Source organism: Ixodes scapularis, unplaced genomic scaffold, assembly GCF_016920785.2.
Source record: "Ixodes scapularis isolate PalLabHiFi unplaced genomic scaffold, ASM1692078v2 PGA_scaffold6__148_contigs__length_123643588, whole genome shotgun sequence".
Taxonomy (NCBI): domain Eukaryota; kingdom Metazoa; phylum Arthropoda; class Arachnida; order Ixodida; family Ixodidae; genus Ixodes; species Ixodes scapularis.
In genome coordinates, this window is record NW_024609881.1 from 56,594,230 (window position 1) to 56,611,497 (window position 17,268).

Consider the following 17,268-nt stretch of genomic DNA (forward strand, 5'->3'; position numbering starts at 1 on the left):
TCTTCTTTTGCCTTGTTTGTATATCCTTCCTCCCGGCACCGACAGGAAACCTTTCTTTTTTTTCCGAATCACCATAGGGGTTTCACCACCAACCCGTGTTCCGACGAACTTTGACGTTCTCAATCGAGCGTAGCTTCTATTTTAATATTTTCCCGAACGCTGACGACGCATCGAAGAATACAAGGTCGGCGACGCAAGGAGCGAGCCGATGGCTTCCCCCCCAATATTGGATTATCCTGGAGTCTTGGCAGCGTGACGGTAGCGTTTTAGAGCATGTTACAGGCTTCGGTACAGTCTAGCCACGCCTCTAGCACCGCGTTTTTGCCGTCAACCCCACTATCACCGCAAACACGACTCACGAAACGATGACCATATAAACGTCACCACATCGTCGGCGAGTTTCGCGGCGGCTTCGATGTTTCGACGCCGTTTACTAACGTGTTTCTAACCGAAACTACCGGTCGATAACGTTCTAATTGGTGTTTCGACGTCTTGAGGGAAAGCTCGGGGCGTATGATAGCGAGCCGCTGGACAAAAATATGCGCGCAAAAGTGGTCGGCCTTCGGTAAACCTAACCGACGGAGATGGGATGGGGTCCCTACCTGCTGTCGATGCCTGCGAATGATGTCAGGTGGACGATGCCGCCTCGGCAATTTCATTTACTTGCAGAGCCCATCTGTCGGCGCGATGTCGGAGCACAATTTGGCGGGGTCGGTCTTCAAAATTACACGGCGGTCGACCATGGCGAACACATCTTCAAAGGATTACGACGCCTTCCTGCGTTTTCGGACACCCCTCAAAAAAACATCGGCTCCTTCGGCCCGTCTTGTAACCTGCCATTGCGCATGCGCGCGAATCTCATCACGCCCCCTCGCGACTGGATATTTTTGGTTTCGGTTGCGCGTTCCAGAATATAAGCGGCTTATACTCGGAACATATCTGTGTTAATTAAATGTTATTGTATTTTAAAACGTGCACCGGAAATGGAGAACGAATACAAACAACCGCCCTCTTTTCCCTTTCCATCTAGTTGCGTTTAAATGCTTTAGTTTAGCTCACTGCACTTTTTTTTTGTGTGTGTTTTTAAACAAAATTTACGATGCGTTGCACCCAGGATGGCGCTAATGGATTCCGCTATGGGACGTTTTCGGAGATAGATCAAAGGAGCCCTATCGTCTTTTTTAAATTTCTTTTTAGCTAAGTGTGTGCTCAATTCTTGCCCTCTAGATAAATAGCCAGTACCAAATTTAAAAAAAATCCAAAACTTTTTTTTCACAAGTGTTTTTGCTTGTTTTTGGTTGCAATTTTGGCTACAGTATTGAAAAAAAGCGCTGCCACGTTTAGAACAAAAATAAATTAAAGGAAAAGCATTGGAATGTCTGCTTCGCGCCTGAACGAGTAGAAGAGGGGTGCACGCTCTCTCTTGAAGTTGATCACGTCGGTGCGATGTAGCCGGGTAGATATATGGCAGCGGAGTATCGCGATCTCCTTTCGGGCTATAGACGGACACATTGTTTACAAACAAACCCGTGCTTGCCTCCACCAGGCGTGGGCACTGCGCTTGCGCACAAACCAGGTTCGCGTGATGTGAAGCTTCTGCGCATGCGCCGTGGCGACAACAGAGCCACCGCAGAGCAGTACCGTCAGAGCCGCGCGTTGGTCTATACGAGACCCTGGGTGGCCCCGTCGGGTACGCTACAGTATGCTACAGGTACTCGCTCGTGCAGTGCGAGTACCCGTAGTCTCGTTCGCCCGCCTTGCACGCTCAGCAGCGGTATCCGCTGCCCGACGCTGCTTCCACTGTTCACCGGTTTCGGCAGCCCATTTCCTTCGTTCATAATCCCTATTCCTTTTCCGCCTACTTGGATCAGCGCTAGTACTTGGTGCACACTCCATTTTGCAGCACAGACCAAGGCATAGGCGTTCCGCACACCTGCAAGTTCAGACTCGCCCAGCATCCGCGCGCGCATTGGCTTCCGCCCCGTGACGTCACCTGACTCTCGCCTTTGTCCTTTACTAGTCTCCTCCTCCCTACGTGCAACACTTTGCTACGAGGCGGGCTTCCACTGTTTTGTCCACAGACGGACTCCGTCAGCTTTTCCCTGTCATGTAAGTACTAATGCTAACGCAATAAAGTAAAAAAAAAAAAAAAAAAAAAGACACAGGTGGGCGTTGATGCATTCGGCGCCATTAGGTTGCTTCAATTTGGTTGGTTTCGTTTTCAACGTGAACGCGGCAACGTTGCTGAATTACGTTGTTTTTGCTTAATTTTGTGAAACGATTATTTTTCTTGTAACACACAACCAACGAAATGGTATTGAGCCACTTTGAGGACAACGAGGTGTATTTTAGCCTAAATTGCCCTTTTTTTTTTTACCAACTTTTTTATGTAATTGATTATGGTCGGTTGCGAAACGCCTGACTGATGTACAGGGAAGATTACCATCGTCTACGGCCGCGCCCGATGACACCAGTTTCAAAAATAATAATAATAATAGTGAAGAGACTAACACGTCAATGTAAAGCAGCATGTCGACAGCTTGATTAGCAATGTGCTGAATTGGCCAGAACAGATGAACTCGCGAGTTTACTAATCGCTGTTTGGTTTTCGTGAGCGCCAAACCTTTAGTGAACTTCGCAGACTAAGACTATATCGTGTTATGACGCAGATAATTGATATAAACAAAAAGCATCTTTTTTTTTTTCTCTTTCTTTTCTTAATTCAGTATTTGAGCATGTTTTGACAGGCCGAGTAGGAAAGTTTTTTTTAAAATTATATATATATTTTAAGCAGCTTTTCGCGATATTGGCTCTAGGAAATAAATTATTTTTATATGAACATTTGCTTACTCAAGGTACGATATAAGTGACAGGCCAGTAAAATTACAACATTGTAAAGTTCACCAGCTCGCTTGCATCTTCTCTGTAATTTCTATCAGTCAAATTAAATCTGGCATTTGTCTTCCGTAAAATTGGTAAAATTAAAGCGCGCAGGAGGAGAAATACGTCGGAAAGTTTGGCTGACTTCTAGCGCTAGGCACCACTTCACGGACTTGTGTGAACAAATATTTATTTGTTTGAACAGACTAGCTTCGTAAATTTCGGCGTCGCCAGCCACCAAAAGTAAAGCGTTATTCGCCATCGACAATCCTGGACTCAAACGACTGTTATGCAGACCGTTTTTTTTTTTTTTTGGCGTCAAATATTGCGGATTCCAGATACAAACAAAAGTTAAAACAACGTAAAAAAAAAAAAAAAAAAATTGCGCATGCGCCGAACCCAAACCGCGTTCTGGATTGGCAAACAGAAACGACGTTATTTTTTCGTGCACGCCGTATTCTAAAACTCGCTACTGTTAAGTGTCTGTGGCAGTTTCTCACGCAGGAAGTCCCAACCTTTGTGTTAAAATGAATTAAGTGGAAGGCACTGGTTGTCTAAATATAATCACTAAATCGGTTAAATGACTGTCGAAATAAGAGCGAGCACGGTATACAACTTCTTGAAATTTATAAGTAAACCGACCGACCACATGTTTACGTCGCAAAAAAAAAATTGAGAACCTCATACACACCAAACCTCAGTAGTCATAAGGACCTCTAAACCCTCGTGATGTCTTAGTCGCCGAGTAGACGTATCGGACTACAGTTTCCGAAGTAAGGCAAGAAAGCGAGGTGAAACGCGTCGAAAAACACGAATCCGCCAAGGAGCGGAGGGGGATAGCAGCCAGTTGAAGCAACCTAATGGCTGCCGCGTCACGTGATTCCAAGATGGCAGCGCCCGTGCGGAGGAGGATGAAAAGGTCGATTAAATGGCGACGCTAAAGCCACCCAAGCCAATGACACTTCAACCATCTTGGTACATGATGTCGTCGTTGCCGGTTGTCTGGAGCTTTATCGGAACTCGCAGGAAACTGATTCCCCGCCTCCAAGAATGTTGAAACGGTCCGCGGCCGAGCGAAACGATAGGGTGTTTATCGCCCGGGCTTCCCGACACCTTATCTAAACTTCAGGAAGTCGTCGACCGTTCCGATGGCTCCGGTGACGACACCCGCCGACGACCTTGCACATGCGCCACGTATTATAGAGAGTTCAGTTGATTGTTCCGATAACTCCGATGACGATACCCGATAACGATACGATGCATGCCCAAATGCGGTGGAGAGGTATAGACCTTTTCACCGTCCTCCGCATGGGCGCTGCCATCTTGGAATCACGTGACGCGGCAGCCATTAGGTTGCTTCAACTTGCTGCTCCGCTCTTCCCTCCGCGCCTTGGCGGATGCGTTGTATTCGTGTTTTTCGTCGCGTTTCATCGCGCTTTCTTGCCTTACTTCGGAAACTGTAGTTCGATGCGTCTACTGGACAACTAAGACATTACGAGGGTTCAGAGGTTTTTATGGCAACTGAGGTTTGTTTATTAAAAGTGTCGGAACATTCTCAGTCAGAAGCGCGTATATTTATATCGTGCATTTAGGATCGGAAGGCGTCAAGAATAGTCAGTGCAAGCGGACTATCTGTATTTTCTGAAAGTATCGTTCTTTGAGTTCATAATATATCGAAAACAGATTCTTTTGATTATGTCAGGAAACTCGAGGAGAAGATAGACAACGAACATTTAACTTTTATATTATCTGGGGCTAGAAGTAACGGTACGTCATTATCAGGCAATTTGTTTGTTCATAATATCTCACATACATATGTATGAGGTCCTCGATCTTTTTTTTGAGACGTAAACATTCGGTCGGTCGGTTTACTTATGAAGTTTAAGAAATTGTATACCGTGATCGCTCCCATTTCGACGGTTATTTAAGTGATTTATGGATTATATTTAGGTAACCAGTGCCATCCACTTGACTTATTTTAACAAAAGGTTGAGGCTTCCCGCGTAAGCAACTGCCACAGGCACTTAACGGTAGCGAGTTTTAGAATAGCGCAGAAAGAAATGACGTCGTTCCTATTTGCAAATACAAAACGCGGTTTGGGTTCGGCGCATGCGCAATATTAACAATGCTTTTTCGTTATTTCTTTTTTTTTTTTTTTTTTTTGCATACGCTGTTTGATCTTTTGCCAGCATCTAAGGTCCGCAATAATTGACGCCAAAAAACAACAACAAAAAACAGAGCCGCTTGCGTAACAATCACTTGAGTTCAGGATTGTGGATGGCGAATAGAGATTTACTTTTGGTGGATGGCGACGCCGAAATTTACGAAGCGAATCTCTTCGGGGCCAAATAAATATTTGTTCACACAGGTCCGTGAAGTGGTGCCTAGCACTAGGAATCAGCCAAACATTCCGAGGTATTTCTCTTCCTGCGCCCTTTAACTTTATTCGGCCAATTTTACGGAACACAAATGCATGCCAGATTTAATTTGACGGGCCTGTCACTTAATTGATATCTTGAGTAAGCAAATATTAATATAAAAATCATTTATTTCCTAGAGCCAATATCGCGAAATGCTGTTTATGAGTACTTTAACAGGGTTCATAATTTAAAAAATTTCCTACTCGGCCTGTCAAAACATGCTCGAGTACTCAATTAAAAGAATAAAAGAAAATGAGGCCGAGACGATACTACTTGTTTCTATCAATTATCTGCGTCGTTACACGATACTTTGTTAGTCTGCGAAGTTCACTAAAGGTTGGGTGTAACGAAAACCAAACAGTGAGTCGTAAACTCGCGAGTTCATCTGTTTTGCTCGATTCAGCACATTGCTAATCAAGCTGTCGATATGCTTCTCTACACTCACGTGCTAGTCTTTTCATGAGTATTTTTTTTTTCTGGAAACTGGTGTCATCGGTACGGCCGGTGACGATGGTAATCTTTCATGAACCTCAGTCAGACGTTTCGCAACCGACCATAATCATATACATCAAAGGAGTTGGTAAAAAAAAGCCCGCAATTTAGGCTAAAATACACCTCATAGTCCTCAAGGTGGCTCAGTACAACTGTTTCATTGGTTGTGTGCTACAAGAAAAATATTCGTATCACAAAATTAAGCAGAAACAACGTAAAACAGCAACATAACCGCGTTCACGTTGAAACCGAAACCAACCAAATTGAAGCAACCTAATGGCGCCGGGTGCGTCAGCGCCCTCTATCCGCCGGTGAGGCAACTACTAAAATGAAAAGGTCTATACACCAACTCATGTTTACAAACAAACCGGAGCGCCCCTAGCGGACGCCATCGGCGCCGCGCATGCGCGGTGGACGGTGGGCAAGAAGCCCGCCGTCGCCCATAAACAAACCATTGAATTGCGTTGTTTTCGGCGTCGCTGGGGGTCCCCGTACAATTTTTCGCGTTGGAATTGTTGATTCTACGTCCTCCTAACAATGTCTGACTACTTGAGCGGCTTCAGCAAAATTAACGAGGCAAAACTTTGCGTGAATAATGTGACTTGCGGCGATTCATTTCACGCGGACGCCGCAGAATGGGCGCTAAAGCCTGACTCGCACGATGAGATTCTGCTCGCTATTTTCAGTCGCGACGTCGCTCGGGCTGAAAAAGCGTGGTACGTTGCTGAGATGGTGGACGTCGATACTGGAAACGCAAGTGGAATCGGGCATTACAAATCGGTGATGGCCACTGGTAACAATGATCAAGACCTTGTATCTACTGTTTACACTTAGCCTACTTACCCCACCCAACATTCAAGAGTGTTTTGAGGCCTGCACTTACTTCTTATCGCAATTACCGGGTCAACGTTTCGTTTCCGGGTCGCTGTCGTTTTGAACGAGCTGACAACAAAAAGCAGACAAGTTTGAAAGAGCAGACGACAGTTTGAACGCTTGCGCAATTGAGTGCGGGCAAGAAGCACCGCGTCCCGCGTCAACAAATCATTGGAATGTCACATTGTCGGCGTCTGTGTGAGTCTGCATACTGTTTTTCGCGTTGGAATTGTCTATTCTACGTCCTCATAGCAATGTCTTACCGCTTTAATCGCCTGAGCGAAATTATCAAGGCTCGTTACACCGCTAAACTTTGCGTAAATAATTTGACGTACGGCGATTCATTCGCGTGAACGCCGCAGAATGGACGCCAAAACCATCATGAGATTCTTCTAGATATTTTCGGTCGCGACGTCGCTCGTGCTGCAAAAGTGTAGAAGGTAGCGGCGATTATCGACGTCGATACCGAAATTCGGAAGCGGGAACAGACCAAGCGTAACAGGTCGGTGATGGCTACTGGTACCAGTGATGGCTACTGGTACCATTGATCAACATCTTGTATCTAGTCTTTACACCGAGCCTGCATAAGTCTTTTGAGGCCTGCAATTACTTCTTATTGCAATCACCGGGTCAAAGTTTGGTCTACGGGGCGCTTTTGTTTCAACGAGCAGACGACAAAAAGCAGGCTCGAAAGAGCAGACGAAAGTTTGAACGATCATGCGGCCGTGTGAATTTGAAGACACACTGAACCCGCGGGTGGCCCGGACAACTTGTCGATTTTCTCTCGTTCATGTTGGAACAAAACAAATACATCTGGCTACCACAAAGTGTTGCCCGCACAAGCAATCGTAGTTCGTCAGCGTCTGGTTTACCCTTTTCACGGCTACTATCCACGCACTCGGACGAACGGAGCGGGCAGAAACACATGAAACCTGATCTTCAAACCTTTCCAGACACTTTTGGTACAGCCCCCGTCGCAGAATTTTGTTGAGAACGCAGGTTTTTTGTCTAGTTTCTCTGAAAAGAACACAAGAATGCATGTCTCTCGCGAGTCGCGGCGACTTCTGCCCACCGCCCCTGACCGGAAGTGCGACCGACGCGCCACCACCGCGGCGTGACGTAGGAGAGTTGAGTTGGTGTATATAGGTTTGTAGCATATCGTTCCGACACCCCCGATAACGATACGGGCATGCGCAAAGGCGGCGGCGGTGTATCGGGTATCGTAATCTGAACGATCTACTCTAAAACTCTCTCGGGTATCGTTATGGGAGGTATCGTAAGGATGATCCGCTTCTTTCACCTGAAGTGACTCTCCGATCGTCTTTGTAATAAGCATCAAAATGGCGGCGCCTACGAGAAAATTGAGGGATAGAGTGCCGATTCCCCAAGCGTGGCTTACGTAGTCGCCTGAGCCAATACATGACTTGCACCCAGACGGTACACGTCACAAGGAATCAAATTATTTTAATCGATTACCTTTTCAAGTAATTTTGTAATCATTTGATTTAGACCTATTAGGACGTAATCGCGAAAGAAATTTTATTGCTTTTGGAAGTACTAAAATCCTAAGATATGCGGGAAAGCGTCCGCGCGCGTGTAGGAGCCGTGCTCTGTCGATTGTGGTCGGTCACGTGGCTGAAATCGGCCAATAACGGCCGCAACGCAACGTCGGCGAAGCGACTTTCCCGCACGGCGCAGGATTTTTTGCTCCTCACGTGATCGACCTCGGCGAATAGCGTTTTTTAAACGAATTAGTTACTTTTGGCGCCAACTACCAATTCGTTTCCTCCCGTAAATAAGCTCTAAAATTTTTGTTTTCGTTGTGAATTTATTTTATGACATCCTTTTGCCATTCAGGCTGTTTAAATTTTTGTTATTTGCATATGTTTTGTTTTAAGACGGTAAGTAAAAATCAGTCGTTTTGAAAATCTGAGTAAGCGGAAAAGTAACAACTACTTCTTAACCGAGTGAAATTGTAATCGTTCACTTTTTTCGAGTAATGTGTACAAGCACATAGCATGATAAAGTGACATCACGTGCTAGCGTGCGCATGCGATTTTGGGTAACTTATAACTTACCTTTTTTGTTGCTTCCAGTTCTCAACTGGCCTGGAGGGTCCCAGAGGGCAAGGCGTCGTTCATTTAAGGCTTTATTAAACACCATTGTACACTCTTTACGTGTTACATACATGAGTAACGATATTTCATATGTTGTCAACAGTTCGCCTCAGGAGCAATTCCTATCATCGTTTGCGAGGCAAAAAATAAATACTTCGAACATTATCAGACGCTTGCGGTAGTGTTATTCTTTAGGGGAAAAAAAAAAAGGAACAGGGGGGGGGGGGGGGGGGTTCTTTTTGCTCTGAATAACAATACCAAAGCAACTACAGGTTTCTAACTTAAGAATGACACCATTAAAAAAAAGAACCGGAGGAAGACTCATCTAAAGGGAGTTTCTCTGAGTGCGAAAGGTGCTCAAAAGAAAGTCGTTTTCATATGGCACATTTTTTTTTTGTCCACACCGCTCCCTTTACAAGATGGCTTCGCATTAACGACGCACCGATACGCAACAACTTCTGCTTTATCATATATAAAAGCTACCTTTAATTGTAAGAGTTATCAAACGTCTCTAACAGAATGTCCTCCCGTGTCGAAGGTACAGTACACCGGGGTCCGGTTTGCTGGTGAGAGGTCACGTGACCGACTCCCTGGGGACAACGAACTAAAGGTATACCTAGGATTCCAATCAAAGGGTTGCCGTAAGTCCGTCCTTGCTTCGACCATTCAAGTTCGATTTCTCGCGCAGAAAGTTGGGTTAACAAGCTTGAAGTGTAACTGTAATGAATCACACCGGTGTCCTTTAGGATTATAATGCAATTACATGCAAAATGCAAGCGAGCTGGAAAAGAATGACGAAAATAATCCCTGGAGAAGGGAGTCACCTAGCTGTGTTTGGAGATTTGTGTTTGTCCTTTGTCCCTCTTGTTCCCCTTCTCCAGGGATTATTTTTGTCGTCCTTTAGGGGCTGCATCTAAAGTTATTTCTGGGGAAGGTCGCGTTGAGGAAAACGAGAGCCAAGGTTTACTTCTGCTCAGCGGAATCGGCTGCAACGCCTATACTTGTATTCACCTCAAGAACTCCAGTGAAAGAAATTGCTGCTCCGCGCAGAAAGTTACCGATTTCCCCTTTCCTGCGTTGAACTAAAATCTATGTTTGTGCATCTTAGATTAGCTTTATGTTATTTTATCAAGACGTACACGTTTCAAAAGCCAAAATCGACGCTTCTTTTTTCTACAAGCGATTCTTGTAAGAACTATACAGCGCACGAACAATCCGCAAAACGTCCTCTTTTTTTTTTATGTGACGAGTATAGGTATTCGGTGACGGTATCTTCCTCTTGCGCTTGGAGCGAGACCCGCGTCCACCAGCAAACCGGCCCAGGAAACAAACTGCCCTCTAATCAGCATATTCTGAGAAAGAGGAATCCGAAAAGTCTTCACCGTCCTGAATTACTCGCTACCAAGGAGTGGAAGAAAATTACAACTAATTAGATTATGAAATGTCACGGAGAAGTCAGTTCAGTTCAGGAGCATCTCATCAGTAAAAAGCACCGACTTGAGCAAGTAACAGAGGCGCCTGCTAAGCCACCTGATGAAGGGTCAGCAGTCGCAGCAGCTCTCTGGTTTTCTTCGGCCACGTGAACCTCCCGTAAACCCTTTTTTTTTTCCAAACTATATTCATCATATTTTGATGGATGGTTCTGTGACGTCATGGACCCTTTAAGAAACCATGACGTCGTTGGCCCTTTTTCGATCCAATGCAATGATCCCCACAACAGTCGACAGAGTGAACAAGCATATAAGCCAGACGTTTGGGGTCTGTTTCAACATTCAGAAGCACTGCCGCTGTCAAACAATACAAACAAAGTGCGGTTGGTGACCGCTTGAAGTCGCAGATATTGTCAGGCATAGTTTGACTGGATAGTTTTTCAATTAATGACTGTGCACTTGCGACGAACTAGAATCGTCGGACCCGCTCACCTCTGTTTTGAGTCGAGTTTCCGACTTTCCAAAGAGTTTTTTTTTTTAGAGCGCAGCTCTTAGCTCTTAGGGGCCCGTTTCCGGCTTGAGCGGCGTCGAAGTCGCCGTCGGCGTAACCGCGCGGTGCATTATGGGAAATGTCCCATAATGCACCGCGCGAGCCCCCCCGCCCCCCGAGGTCACGCGACCCCCTCCCCACGAGGTCACGTGACCCCCCCCTCCCCAAGGTCACGTGACCCCCCTCCCCCGGAGGTCACGTGGCTCCCCGGGTCACGTGACCCCCTCCCCAGATCACGTGACTCCCCCCCCCCCCCCCCCCGAGGTCACATAACCCCCCCCCCCCCCTCCCGAAGGAGATTCAAGAACGAGGGAAGGAGGAGGATAAGGAGGTGAGGAGGAGGGACGAGGGGTACACCTTCCCCTCAGTACCCTTCCATCCTCCTCCTCAAGAGCTGCGCTCTAATTCGGCGTTACAGGGAGTTGTAAACGGCTTTCATTTTTGTTATGCCCATAAATATATTTTAACATCAACAGACATGTGTCCGTCCGCGTAATAAAGCAAAGAAAAATAATATTGGGTTGATATTGCGTTTTTTTGCTAACGAAGGAAATTCTTCCAGGTTCCATCCAAAGACTCCTGACCGCCTGCAGTCTTGTGGCCAAAAGGTTCGCCACACATTTAGTCTAAACAAATTACGTCAAAAGGCAAGACAAGTTACATGTTTCTGAAATACATGTTTTGGCATACGTATATCTTAAAGGTGCTGAAAGAGTAGTTAAGTGTCAACTCGGGCTCAACTGTCCACGCGTGTCGCTAACCCTTCTCACACAGATGCAACCATTTTGCCACCAACAGCACTACGTTCCCTATCTGTGCTCAATATTCTTGCCAAGTCAGCAAACTTTCGAGTGCGACACGTTTCCAAAGTCATGTCAGAAAACTTTCGCGAAGCGGCGAGTTCTTTTACTGAAGGTTCGGGAACCCGGGGACGTGACTAACGAGGCATATTTTCCTCCCCGCAAAAACAAGCCAAGCGCACAACGTCGTTCGGGACGTTCGAAAGGGTAAATCACCAAAGTCATGTTGCCGCTTCCTTTCAAATCTCGCTATTCCTATATGAAGATGACATAGCACTTGATATAATCGTAAAGCCGTGCCTATATACCAAGGTGATTTATACCATCCGGATGAACCAAGCTGGCCGTTGGGGATATTGGGGAGGACGTGCAACCGTCGCGCACCTAGCGACGAAGTTCATAACTAAATCTAAGGGGTCAACACCAGGCGTTATTTGTTTGCGCTTCCGATGCAGCTAACGTTCGGCTAGCCGCCCGTGCTCAATCAGTTAATTTTCGACAGAAGTGCCCCCTACAGCTCGATATCCTCGCCAGTATCAAGACGAGATGGTTCCCAACGTCCGATCCGACGCGTCAACATCCGGGAACCTGTGGACTATATATATAGTCAACGGAGCTACGCGTCCGTGAGAGCCTCCAAGTTGTCCGCGAAAGGCTAAATGTATACATTTAGCCTTTCGCGGACAACTTGGAGGCTCTCACGGACGCGTAGCTCGGAACAATTAGAGTTGGGTCCAGATTAACAGTTTATGCGGACCTGCAAGTGCCTACATTGTAAGGGTTAACGTGTCGTCCAGGGTGTAAGATAGACAGGTGGGGAAACGGCCCATAGAAGCTACCGCAGCGCCGTGACCGGATTGTGTACTCGTCTGTTTGCGGGTACCCCCGATTTGCGACAGATGGCGCTGCGGCGAGAGAAAAAAAAGTCGGAATCGGATTTGCGTGGAACTCTATGGGAGAGTGCACAAAATAAACCGAGAGCACGACAGTCCTCCATTGGAAATTCACGAGAAACCATCTCCTTCAGTTTAGCCGGTCGCCGCCGGTCGCCCACCTAGAGTGAGAGTTCGCGGAGCTCAACATAGATGGCGCCACAGAAAAAGAGAAACCCGAGGGGGACACAATCCGGTCGCTCGTTTGGCTCTCGTTTCTCCACCTGTCTGTCTTACACCCTGGTGTCGTCTTACAAAAAGGACATGGCGCGGTCTGTCTGCCGCTAATTCGGGTAGAGAATAAAAGCTACGCGGGTGTAACCCGTATAAACGGGTTACCATGTAGCTAACTAATCTTCAAAATTTCAGACAGCACTCTATACGCGTCCCATAAACATAGGAGGGGGTAGCCAAATAGCCACGTTTAAGTGGCGTCGCTAAATACCACGGTTACGTTGGCTACGCATGGCTTGGGAATAGTGAAACCTGACCTTGGCGCCGGTTGATGGCAGGCGACCCGTGGCATTGCTGGCGCAAATATACCCCAGTCTGTCGGATAATAAATCTAAGAGCTGTAACATTTCCAGACTTACATGCCTGGACGACAGGAGGTCAGTGAAGTATTCGCGGGTGACACTAAAGTTCGCAAATAATAACACCTCGGGAAGTTCGGTCAGTGACAACTGGCACTAAATACTTCCAGTCATGCGGGCGTTTCAAAATCTTCAGAGCAAAGACACCCACAATGAGCCAAAGCATGCCCTGTGGAGCACGAAGGGCAAATATCATGAGATAATCCACCGTTGAAATGCCCGCACCGTGACAGGCGAATCACTGTAAAAGTCTGAATGCCCTCCGGAAGGAGAGATGGAAGGAAAGTGATGACAGAGAGGTAAATAACTTGGGCTGTCTCTCCAAGGTTAAATAGCTACGTCTTATCTTTGATTTTTTTTTTTCAAGGTGTTTGTGGTCACGTCACATTTCAAATTTAAACGCCTTGACTTATTTTTTTTCCCCACGAGACCTGCCTCCAGACAAATACCATAGCTGCTGGCAACACGTGCGGTAACGGCACACCTGAGACTCAAGCCCCACACAGTTCATCACCCGGAAACCAACACGAATAAAGAGGCATCTTAGAAATATCTTGTCCGTAACACATGGTGGTCACGTCACACCCAAACCAGAATGCTAATAAGTTATTTACTGTGTGAAGTTCACGCTGTAGACACCATGGCCGCAATACACACAACACCTCAAACCCAAACGCCGGGTAGTTCTTCACCGAGGAACCTTCGCCTGAAGAGGCGTCGCAGAGCGTCCAGACTGATCCATCTGGACTTGATGGACCATCAGTATCTAGTCACGTCCTGCCCGCAACAGCGGCGCCTCCTCTCGGCCACGTCCTCGGCGCCTCCTCCGGATGTCTTGGACGACGCCGTCGCCGCGGTCTCCAGTAGTCACAAGAGCCGCTCCAGCTCTTGCGACTTAGGCCCGGGCTCGAGGTCGGAGTCCGAGTCGGTGTCCTCGTCGTCGTCGTCGTCGTCGTCTTCGTCGTCGTCGTCATCGTCGTCCTCGTCTTCGTCCTGGTTCCGACGTCTTCTGAGGGCCGTCCTGGCACGGCGGTGGTCCCTGCAGGGCTCTTCGTCCGACCAGTGCTCCAGGGACTCCTTGTGGTGCTCCAGCGCCATCAAGGTCGGGAAGATGGCGTCGCAGACGGAGCAACCGTAGTGCCGTTTCCGCTGCTGGTGCTGGGACAGCTGGCGGCCATTGTTGAAGGACCGCTCGCAGACGTTGCAGGTCAGGGACTCCTCTGCGATAACAAACAAAAAAATTGATCGGCGAATAGGTGTACTGTGCTGCATAAATTTCCGCAGAACTACGCGCTGCAGAACCCAGGGATCCTCGGTTCAATCCCTGCCCGTTTCGATCTAGATGAATATCGTACCGGCGCTCGGACGTGTATCACTATACTGAGTGGCGCACGTTAAAGACCTCCGTAGAACTACGTGGAAGCGGTACAAGGAATGAGAAGGGGGTTAATGGTTCGCCGAGTCGTGCGAGAGTCGCATAAACTGCCCGTACCGCAGAGCATGCGAGCTCGGCCGCTCGACCGCTGTCCAAGCGATGAGCGAAGATTGCGGAACCACGGCTGTCGGAGCGCCGTCTATCGCCCTCTGAACCCGACAAGAGCGCTTCGCGTTGAAGCTAGCAAACGAGCGAGCCAGCAGATAAAAAAGGACGCGCGTGCGCACTTCGCGCTTCTCGGTATACCAGGCAGCCTCCGGTGTTATCTGTGTGACGTCACTTCCGTGACCAAGTTTTCGTGACATCGACTTCCCAACTTTGCACCCCCTTCCAAAGGCATAAAAAGACGTAGTTCCACGTTCAAATAGCAAGTTCGGCACTTCTAAAGTGTCAAACTTCCGCAGGCACATTGCTACATATTACACAGTCACATTACAAAGGCGAAGGAAGGCTACAAGTTCTGCATCCAGCATCTTCTGTTGGAGCGTTCGCAGGGCAGAAGGACCATGGTGTTTCCAGGAACGCACACCACTAAAAAGCTGTGCGCTTGTGTAAATTATAATCACTCATGTATGGACTTCAGGACGCAGTCGAACGGCACTGGCACTTCAACAGCGAGAGCATGAGACAAAATCAGCTCATTGCATGGCCACAATTACACGCCACATTGTGAGCAGAAGCGGAGGGAGGGCCACTCGAGGCTGACCCTTCCCTTCTATTCCTTTCTTTTTGTTCGCAGGAACACATCTTTGTTTGAGATTTATAACTTTCTATTCACTTATGTATATAGGGTGACTGAAATCACCAGGCTCGATCTAAAATGGGCCGTAAAAATTGGCGCCTGCACGTAGCAGTCTAAACTTTTCGCCACAGGTGTATTCCACAGGTCGGTTGTTTCATGTAAAATTACAAAGCGCATAGCTCCCTTTCTATAAAGAATAGGGCGAAAAAACTTGCCAGGGTCAACGGCGGACGGCGACGCAGACAACCGAGTCGAGTGGCGGGACGCGTTTTACGCACGTATTGATAGATGGCGCTACTTCCTTATCGAGACTGTGCGCGACGACCGCGGTCTACTAAAACGAATATAATGTCTTTGTGAGGTACTTAAACCTGGAGGTAACCCAGGCAGCACAAGACGTCGAGATGACGTCGAAATAAGGTCCTAGACGTTGGGCGACGTCGAAGTCCTTAAACTTTTTATTGACGGCATTGGTACGCCCACATGAGAGGTTCCGACAACGTCAAACACGCGACGTAGTGACAACGTCATAAACTTCACGTTGACGTCTTCAAAAGTAATCGACGTCTGTTCGACGTCTTGTATGAGAAGTTCTTTGAATGTCGAGCACGAGACGTCATAACATAGTCCTGAGCAACACCTTGACGTCTTCGACATTAATCGATGTCAATTCTACGTTTTCTCCGGAAAGTTCTTTGAACGTGGGGCACGAGACGTACCAACAATGTTAGCAACACCTCGACGCTATCGACATTATTCGACGTTAGTTCTACGTTTTTTTTTGGGAGGTTCTTTGAACGTTGAGGCGCGAGACTTCCCAACAGTGTCTGAGCGAACACCTTGATCACCCTGAACAAGGTGCTGTCATATCACTTTTAAAATTTCTCGTCATTGTCAGCATTTTTGATACTGTGCATGCAATCCACCTTTCAACCCGGCTGAGCTGCAGAAATCTCTTACAATATTATCATTCTCGTGATTGTTGATTTGGCAGGAATTGCTCAAAAAGCCGAAAATTAAAAAAAAAAAAAAGAAAAAACAGCATTTAGTTTGGAGTCAGCACGGCTGTTTATAGCACTTTTAGCGTTTCTAGCTTAATATCAGCGTCTTTGAAGCTGTAAGAGAATGATAATAATGTAAGAAATTCCTGCAGCTGAGCCAGGTTGAAGGGTGGACAGTGTGCACAGTATCGAAAGCGCTGACCTTGACGAGAAATCTTAAAAGTGATATGACAGGTCCTTGGGCGCTATAGGACGCTTGTTTAGGGTCACTCCGAATTACACCCAAAACTGTGTAACCATGGAAGTGGCCGAAGGAACACCGTTCCCATGATTCCTGAAGTGCGGGCCGGGGCGCTTGGGGGATTTAGCGAATAGTCTATTCCGTCCGAATATACATGCTTCCGCGAACATACCTTCGAGCAACGAAGCCAGATCCGGTTGACTCCATTGTTCCACGGTGAACCAGGCCGGGACCGTTATCAATTGACATCCCGTTCACTCTCGACGCATGTTCGACGTTTTATGGTCGTTAAACGGGACGTTATTTCAACATTGACATAACCTTATCACAGACGTGCGCTCGACATTTTATATCGTTAAATGGGACGTTATTATAACGTTAATAGGACGTTCTCAATTGACATCCCGTTCAGTTTAGACGTATACTCGACGTTTTATGGTCGTTAAATGGGACATTGTGTCAATGTTGACATAACGTTATCACTTGACTTCCCGTCCAATTCAGACGTGCACTCGACGTTCTAAGGTCGTTAAGTGGGACGTTATGTCAACGTAAAATCCACGTTTTTTTTTTTTTTGACACATTAGCTTTTTTTATATTTCGTCGAAGAAACCTGACGCTCAGACTTTCGACGTTCTTTCGACATGTGGTTCCAGACGAGATTAACCTTCGTTCGACGTCTTTTCAACGTATCTGTGCTGCCTGGGAAAAGGAAAAAAAAAAAAAAATCGCGGTTGCATAAAGACGGCGTTTTTACTGCGG

General features: G+C 47.0%; 1 protein-coding gene across 1 annotated transcript in view; it reads right to left on the minus strand.

Moving 5' to 3' along the window:
- The window catches only part of LOC8043263 (transmembrane protein 184B), a 32,880-nt gene extending 32,033 nt beyond the window's left edge, over positions 1-847 (minus strand). The window contains exon 1 of the mRNA XM_002416160.5: positions 603-847. The gene's annotated coding sequence lies outside the window, so the exon portion shown is untranslated. The remainder of the gene's footprint in view (positions 1-602) is intronic.
- Positions 848-17,268: the final 16,421 nt, after the last annotated feature.